This window comes from Myodes glareolus, chromosome 16 (assembly GCF_982192425.1).
Source record: "Myodes glareolus chromosome 16, mMyoGla1.1, whole genome shotgun sequence".
NCBI lineage: Eukaryota > Metazoa > Chordata > Mammalia > Rodentia > Cricetidae > Myodes > Myodes glareolus.
Window position 1 is genome coordinate 4432118 of NC_142041.1, and position 9480 is coordinate 4441597.

Genomic DNA, 9480 nt, shown 5'->3' on the forward strand with positions numbered 1-9480 from the left:
CCTAGGCCAAGCGTTGTAGCTGGGATTCAAGTGCAAGGACAGAGAGCGAAAACAGACACAGAGGCAGCACAAAGGCCCAGAAGTAGTCTCCATTGCCAAATTTGAAACACCAAAGGCCTCGATGTCAGAGGTTTCTCCTAAACTGGTTCAGCAAAAAGGATAAATAACAGCAGGAGTCCTGTAGATTTGCCATCAAGAAAGACGACCTGTGGTCATCCATAGCAAAGGCCAACTTTGAAGGACAGGAGACGGCCTTATGGGAGCACAGCGCGGAGAAGAGCTACGAGACAATAAGACGGTGACCCGGGGAATGGGCTGGGAAGGCAGGAAGAGGCAGGCAGCGCTCTGAGAGTCTGAGAATTTAATAACAGCTGAGGGTGCTATCGTGGGGGAAGCGATCTGGACCCTTTAGCAGGTAGCCGTCCAGTTGAAGGAAGGGAAGTGGGTTGCTGGGTGTATGCCCTCATGGACTGTATCTTGTGCCTCTCCTCTGCCATGCCCTTCAGAAGAACTCAGATGTACCTTACCACAACATAAAATGGAAAAAAAAATCAGTACCCTCATGCCAGATTCGAAATGAGCACACTAAAATGTGTAATACATTTCTCTCATCTAATATGATCCTTCTCTGCACAGAGGTTTATAGATGTTAACAAGTCAGGGGTTAACGAAAAAGTTTACTATAGTTCGTCCTACAAGGTCCTAAAAACAATTTTCTTTCTCCATTCAGTCATTTTACCACTAACTACAAGTAGCAGTTATTGAGTATGTTCTGTGTGGCAGCCATGATTCTATGTACCATCTTGGCCAATTTTTGTCATAATCACATGATCTAAGTATCGCTATCTTTTCCGTTCCATAGGCAAGACTGGTCAGATATGGAGCTCTGAGTGAACTTGACGGAACCAGCGCCTTAACTAGCAAAGTCACCTGTTTATTATTCAGCCTTTGCTTCCCAGTTTTCAAATGATTCACAAAGATTTCTTTAACGTCTCTCCCAGTGAGTTAAAAGCAATTTCTTCTAACAGTGCCTTAAACCCAGATCACTTGTTTAATTGTAATCAAACTCCTTAAGCTCAGAATTTGGGTAGTTGAGAGCAAAATAAAAATTATAACAAGCCAAAGACAGCAATGACTATTACCATGTTTGTAAAGCGTTAAGTGGTTTTTATATTTTCATATTTATTTCTCACAGTTAACTACTATATTTACTTTTTATTTAAACACTGAAACGTGTCAATATAAATCCTCACTATGTGCAATGAACTGGCATCAGTAACTCAACTTGAAGACATTATAAAAATCATAAGGAAAAAAACTTTTCACATTTTTAGAAACTTTGATGGACTGTTTTGCTGAGTGACAGTCAATGAGCACAGACAGGCAGCGTCCTGTGACGAGGAGGCTGCTACCGACAGAAGGAGCTGATGGATTTCTGAACCCCACGGGCACACAGAAATGGCAGAGCAGATTTTTGGGAAATTTTACACATTAGTACATAAACAGTCTGTCAAGAAATCCCACTTTTCAGATGTCTACCTCCTACGGTCTTCAAGACGTTACAGACTCTCAGAAATGTGGTTTACCAGGCCTCCATAGAAAATGATCGTCATCCCCAACCAAGCTCAGGAGGATGAATTGAAAAAGTGACAAAGCCTTTGAAAAAATTGACCTGACAGTGGATTGTGACCCACTGGGGTACTAGAGAATAACTTCATACCAAATTGTCTCTTGAAGACTTATGATATTGCCAGCAAGAGCAGATTCAAGTTGTGTTGAGTAGGAAACAGGATTGGAAAAGGGACATAAAAAAACATACATAGAGTGTAAAGTAACCCTGGAAATATATTAAAAAGGAAAAAAATCTTGGCAACAGTTTTCAAAACTGGGTGCATCAAAGCCAATTAGGAGATCAAACTGTATGGAGCCAGGATCATGAAAGTGAGGGTGACAATATAGGCAGCTTGGAAGCTAATTAGAATGGAGAGGTGATAATTGTATGCGCTGGGGTAAGGCAAACTGTAGAGTGTTGAATGGAAATGAGGGAGAGATTGAGAAGGGAAAGATCTCAAACACTTCTGCAGTGTGGTAGTAAATAGTCAAAAACAAAAATGTGAGAAATGAACCCTTGCTGAGGTGAGGAAAAACTCCCTAGGAACCCTGAGGTTGGTGGGGTGCTAGACTCCACAGATACCATGTTCCTTCAGAAAGGAAATTGTGGGTTTACTCGCAACCCCTCACTGAAAACATGTACCCCAGGCAGCCCTGTCACCTGCCTCTCTTGTAGAGATGATTTAAGAGAGTTTGAAGCCGTGGGATCAGTGCTCAACTTCCACTCCAAGTCCTAAGCTATTCATTTGGGCTTTGGGCCAACTCTTTTCTTTCTCGTTCGCCCTCTACGTTGTTACTCCTTTTCTATTCCCAATAAAGTTTGAGCTTATGGTAACTTCTTGCTGTTCGGCTTTGCTACAGATGGTTAGACTTGCCCAGAATTCAGTAAACTGTAGCTCCCTCCCTGAGGACAACCTGTTTGGACCAGAGGCCCATAAAGCTTGACTACAGGTGGCCAGCTCCTTCCTGGAACTATCCCAGACCAGACAGGGACGGAGAGCATCTTAAAGGTGGCGGCAGCACAAATGACTGTGTTTTCTTTTCCCTAACTTCCTTTATGAACACCCACGAGCATGACAGTCCCCCTGTCCGGCCTTTATCAGAGTAACAAGCTGCTTACCTCAACACTTTCTCAAGGCGACCTTTTCCAGGCAGCTGCCAGGAATTCTGTCTCTCCTCTCCGCTAAGTGCATGGTTGCTTCATTGAAGCAAGTTAAATGGCTTTTTGTTTGCTTGCTTGCTTGATTGTTGCCCAGCGAAGAAGTATTATAGATGAACGTCTGAAAGTATTTTTCAAAGGAAAAGTATTAAAGTCACAATGTAGCATTTTTAAGCTAATGAAGTACCCAAATTTTTTTTAAAAAAAATAATACACAATTGGCTAGCTGTGATTCTAATAAATGAAATTTTAATTTAGTATATCAAGCAAGTAAAATTGGAAGTAGATTCAGAAATTAATTTAGTGATAAACCAAATAAGATAAAGCATAATGGAGTGATTAGTTTTCTCTAAATAATTAATTCCTTTAGAGTACAGACAATTCCAAATCCCCAATGAAAACTTCGCAGTAGACAACGCTTGTTAAAATAACTGCTCAGTGTTCAGAGATCCTGAATGTCCTCTAAAGGTCCCTCTGCTAAAGGTTTGGTCCCCATCTTGAGGTTATGAGAAAATGGCACAACTTTAAGAAAGCGGGGACAGGAAGTCAAAGCGGGAGTGGGGCTCTGCCTCTTCCCTTTTCTCCCTTGCATTTCCTGCCATTGTCATGCCGCACTCTGCAAGAGGTCTGACATCACAGGATCTGCCTGAGTGTGTACAGAAACTCTCAAAAATGTAAGCTCATATTAACCTTTTCTTTGATCATCTTGGTCAATTTTTCACTGTAACAGGAACGTTTCCTGAGTGTGGTTTCTTTTTAAAACAATGAACAAAATGGCAAAATAAAACATACCACAATTATACATAACCACTCCTAAGCAGATGAACTGATTAAGACTAAGTAAAACTGGAATAGAGAACTGTATCAGCCAGCTAAGACCTTAAAAACATATATCACAATTACACGACATTCTTCAAATAACTACAGAACAGACAGTGTATGTTGACATCTGTAAGACACACGATTGAAACATCTGCAGGACATCCAGTATGAAATAGATTCGTTCCTACCTGTGGTGGTTTTAAAGAAAATGACTCCCGAAGGGAGTGGCACTATTAGGAGGTTTGGCCTTGGTGGAAGAGGTGTGGCCTTAGTGGAGGAAGTGTGTCAGTGCTGGAGAGGGCTTTGAGGTCTCCTATGCTTGAGCTACGCCCAGAGACAGAACTCCTCCTGTTGCCTTCAGAGCAAAGTGTAGAACTCTCCATTCCCTCTCCAGCACCATGTCTGCCTACATACCGCCATGTTCTGCCATCATGATCATGGACTCTGAATGGTTAGCGAGCTATGCCAGTTAATTGTTTTCCTTTGTAAGAGTTTCCATGGTCATGGTGTCTCTTCAAAGCGACAGAAACCCTAAGATGCCACCTAAAATTCTGTTTTTTAAAAAGAGAAAATTCAGATTTTAAAGATATGACACCTATTTTCAAACTGCTGAACATTCACTGAAAGGGAATTACCATTGATGATTATCAGCCTTCTCATCACCTTATGACAGCAGGAGACATCCATGACCTCGAAAAGACAGAAGCCTGTACAGAACCCGACAGAGTCCTTGAGTTGAGACCAAGCTGAGAATTCAGGGAATCCATGTAGGACAGTTTCCATGATGCAGGACTCTGTGGTGAGATCTGCACATATACCTAGTGGGGTCATTATACATGGGGCAGGAATGTAACTGATCAGCCAATAAGGAAAAGGCCCTAAAAGGCCTTGTCATAGTGGTGGGAGACAAATTAGCCCTAGAAAAATATTACAGCTATGATCCTACCCAACATATCCTGAAATGCCTGGAAAACCAAATCTGGTTAAGTAACTTATTTTTTTTTCTAAATCAATTATCAAGAGTATTTACAGGAATACAAAATACTCAAAAGAAAAAAATTTACCATGTCTGGTATTAAACCAAAAAAGTTTATTATATGCAAAGAAACAAGAACACAGATCACATGAAAAGAAAAATGAAGCAATGAAAGCTAAGCTGAACTGGGATAAACAAAACCTGACTGTTCAATTCTCTCACCTTGGCTGACTTTTTTTTTTAACCCATTGTTTTGTGAAACCTTTAATAGTAAATGCAAAGATTTCCTAAGTTCTGTGAATTGCTCTACCATGTCACCAAACCTAAGAAGATATCGGGAAAGTCCTGATTGTACAGTCAGAAGTGAGCATGGCATGGGAGCCCACAGATCTGTCACTTGCCTTGTGTTTGAAATGAAGACTTTTCCCTGAACTGTAGAACCTGTCCTAACGTCAACATTGGACCAACTCCATACAAAGCCAATATCCTAGTCACCAAATAGAAAATACTCTACCACCACATGCATAAGTACATATTTTAAAAAAATACTTAAGCAAACATATTTGCATGATAGATATTCCATAGCAATTATTGTTACCCTAACTTCTTCAACTATTCCTCAAGATTCATCTACTAGGGAGAGATTCTCTGTTAGAGAATATTATTTAACTAGGTAAGGCTGTGTTACACATTTTTCATGCTGTGGAATAACATTATTTTAATTGTATAAAGGTGTGTTATGTTTATTTATGCTGCATTTTTTAACGATGTAAAGATATGTGTTTAATTAGAAAAAAATGTGTTGTGTTTCACCTTGCCTGTTTAAGGCACCTGATTGGTCTAATAAAAAGCTGAATAACCAATAGCTGGGCAGAAGAGGAATAGACAGGGCTCCCAGGCAGAGAGAATACATAGAAGGAGGAACGAACGAGAAAGAGAGAGAAGGAAGAAGAGAACAAAGAGAAAGAAGAAAAGAAGGGGATTTTCATGGGGCCAGAAGCCAGGCACTCACCAGACAGTCAGAGAGACAGCAGAAAAGTAAGACATACAGAAAGAAAGAAAGAAAGAAAGAAAGAAAGAAAGAAAGAAAGAAAGAAAGAAAAAGAAAGAAAGAAAGAAAGAAAGAAAGAAAGAAAGAAAGAAAGAAAGAAAGAAAGAAAGAAAAAAAGCAAAAAAGCTCAAGGTAAAATGTGGGTAAAGAGAAAACAGGTTATGTTTAAAAAAACAGCCAGCAATAAGCATAAAATAATAAAATAGGCTGAGCATTCATAACTAATAAACCTTTGTATCATGATTTGGAAGCTGGTTGGTGGCCCAAAATAACAAGCCTGGTCCAATTCCCATTACTCTGTCTGAAATCTTAGACTTCCCCTCTAACACCTCAAATCTTTCATGCTTTTTTGCTCCCCTTTTTACTTACAGAGTTCGTGGACTTTATGTAACTTATTTTCATTCTTCTCTGCCTTCCCAACAGAATTCCAGCTCCCAGGAGGCTCCGACTGTGTTTCAGTCGTTCACAGTGCTATTGGCTGTGTGTGGAATGGGGCTAAAATGCGGTACATTTCTGAGTGAAAAAGATGACGGAATGAGGTGGAAATCAGAATGTAATGGAGTCAGCAAGGAGAAGTCTTTAAGTTGAAAATTCCTAACACAGAGAGAAAAAAAAACATATGCGTATCAATGATAGAAGAACTGAAGGTAGATGGTTAATGCTCAGCTTGGGTAGAGGTTGGCCCTGTAGGGCTTGGGGCCTGTTAGAGAGGAAGATAGTGAGGTAAGTGAAATCTTCAGCAACATAGGGAAGCAGGGAAGCAGGGAGAAATGGGGGGGGGGGGGGATGGATGAGGAAACAGGTCTAGATTAGAAAGAACAATAACCCAGCTTTTGGATGTGACATACAACTCCTTTCCAAATAGTGACTAGCACTATAGTGTTTAGAACATGATGGGGGACAGAGGTCGGGAGAGTTGGTGGGAGAGACTTCTGAATTCCGCAGGATTATCACAGATTCCTTCTGGCGAGAGCCATCCTCTAACTCTGTGGAGTAAAATACTGTTAAAGCCTATAGTGTTGGTTTAAATTTCTTTCTCTGTTTCATTTATGTCTTTGGGAGACTTGCAGGTGAACATGTAACATTAGATCGTAGCAGAATTACAATCCTGGAAAATCTCGGGTATAGACTTTCTGTTATTGTAGGCAAGCAAAGCTATTTACCCACTTCAGCATCTTCAAGACTCTTGAGAATTGAATGGATCTTCCCTTTATGGCTGAAAATAAACCTAGAGTACTTCATTATGCTCCTTAATAACAAAGCCCTTTTGCAAACAGGCAAGCCATGAGCCGCGCTGGAGATGAGTAATCACATCCTAGCAGGTTAGATGATCCATCATCTTACATATGCATAAAATATTCAACATAATGAACATGTTAGAGGGCTATTGATCTACTCCTGTCCAAGTCACAACAAAACATGATTGGTTTCTTCGTGATCGAGAGCATTTATTAGACCCTGGGGCTTATCCACGTGAATCTGTAGAAGGCCTTCCATGCTTGATTTCCAGTAGCGCTCAGACAGCTGAACTCCTAACTCACCCGAGAGCTCAGCAAGTGCTGGTTATTGAATTACTATGGAAAGGCTGTTACGCAAGAAGTCTTATATTTATGGCTGTTCTTATTTGTATCATTAATTTCACAGCCTCAAGTTCTGGGCCAATCACAAATCTCAAAAGTCATGGTCAACGTGTGGAGCTTCCATTCAGTCCCCATCCTCTAGTGTCTTCCCAAAACTTCTCCGCATTCCTCCTTGCTCCTCTACCTTTCTCTTTTCCACATGGCTCTCTCCTTCCACATCCCCAAGGCCATGTTCACACCTGTTCTTGTTGTATCTTGGTTCATCCACAAAACACATCTGTCCTTTCTTCTCATCCAGACAACTCCACCCATCTTTTTAAGACTGCAGGAATGGGGACAATTGTGAAGCACCTCAATTAAAATGACTTGGAGTAAGTATTAATTTCATCCAAGAATACTCATTCTTAGCAATGCTTAATAATAGTTCTCCTTCAACTGTACTGATCATTTCTATTTTAGCCAAGATATCACAGATCATGCCATCTATCTCTACTGCTCAATTAAGGTTCCAGACATGAGGGAGCTCTTTCTAGACCGTGGATCCCCAGATGATTTAGCCCACAAAAGAGAACCACTCAGGCAATGCACAGATTATAATATGTATTAAATAGTCATTGTTTTAAGCTATTGTATTTTGGGTGGAATGATGCAAAATAGAAGCTTTTTATCTCTCCCTCACCAAAGAGCAACCTTACTGTCTTCTATTCTTCGAAAGTGTTAGGATCTCAACACTAACGAGAGAAACCCCAGTCCGGTTTACTAAGTTCTAGATCCTATGCTAATCCGCATAAAATCTCCAGGTGAAATTAATGACAACACCATTTTATCAACATAGGATCTGTGGATTAAATAGATTACGTACACTGTTCAAGTTCACAGTAGCACTGGAGTTAATGGATCCTGTATTTGAACGCAAGACACATATTAATCCCGAGGATTAGCCCTGAGTCAAAGTTTATGTGTTTAGTTATCTGGCCTGAAAAATGGACCTACAATAACACTAGTTAAACTTTCCATTCATCGTTTCAGCCAGGTCCTTGTCATAATGCTTAGCACAGCAAAGGTATCTAACAAGTACTTACTGAACTCAAGTAGACGAACATTTCACTTCCTTCCAGTTCTGTTTCTGGTTTGTCTTTGTGCTTCTTGCCTACCGTGCCAACAAAACAAGCTAAAACTTGATGCGGGAGATGTATTGTGTCAATTATATTTTAATAAAACGCTGATTGGCCAGGCAGGCAATATAGGCGGGAAAGCCAGATAGGAAGTAGGAGTGGAGCAAAGAGACTGGGAGTATTCTGGAAGCAGAAGCTCTCTCAGCCACTCCTGCGCAGACCACCAAAGAGGCAGCATGTAACTTGCCCAGCTGAGAAAAGGTACGGAGCCATTATGGCTAACATAGATGAGAATAATGGGTTAATATAAGTTATAAGAGTTAACAAGAAGCCTGACCTAATGGGCCAATCAGTTTATAACCTGATGTAGACTCCGTGTGATTTTCCTTGGGACTTGCTGGCTTGTTGGGGTACTGGGCAGGACAGAAACCCCAACAAACTGGCCCCGTCATGTTACAAAAACTAGTCATATGGAAATAACACTTTTATATTAGGTATACTAATTTGAAGCATTTTTTAAAAATGGCTTTCCATCTCACTTTGAGGACTTTCATGTTTGGGTGTCTTGTAAGAGTCACAGTATTGGGTTGCCAGCTCACTGAGATTCTCTGGCTCTGACTCAGAGCTCAGTAGGGGAGCATTTGAATGGAAATTCCAAGATTTGGTCTCTAGTAAAAGGAACCTATTGGAATCAGTCAGAGTAGGGAACTATACATATCAGCTTCTCCAGAATAGGATTTTCTGAAATTTTAATTTAAATCCAGTTTGTTGGTTTGTTTTCAGTTTCCATCAAACAAATCAGTCACCTTTCATGTTTTATTGCCATTTGGTCACACAAAGTGCTGAGCCCTGTGTCTGATTTTAAGTGTACTGCAACACATTTAATGTCAAACTATTTTTCTATATACATACATACATACATATACATATATATGCTAGACACATCCTAGCTACCTGGTGAGTTCTCAGTTCTCTCCTCTTTCTCTCCCTATCTATCTCCACTCTCTTTTATCTTCATCTCACAGTATTTTTGAAAAATAATAGATATTTGGCGTTCTCTCTCTCTCTCTGTCTCTGCCACTCTGATTCTCTCTGTCTCTCTGTCTCTGTGTGTGTGTGCGCGCGCATGTGCATGCACATAGCATCACCGATGGGTGAGATTGTGG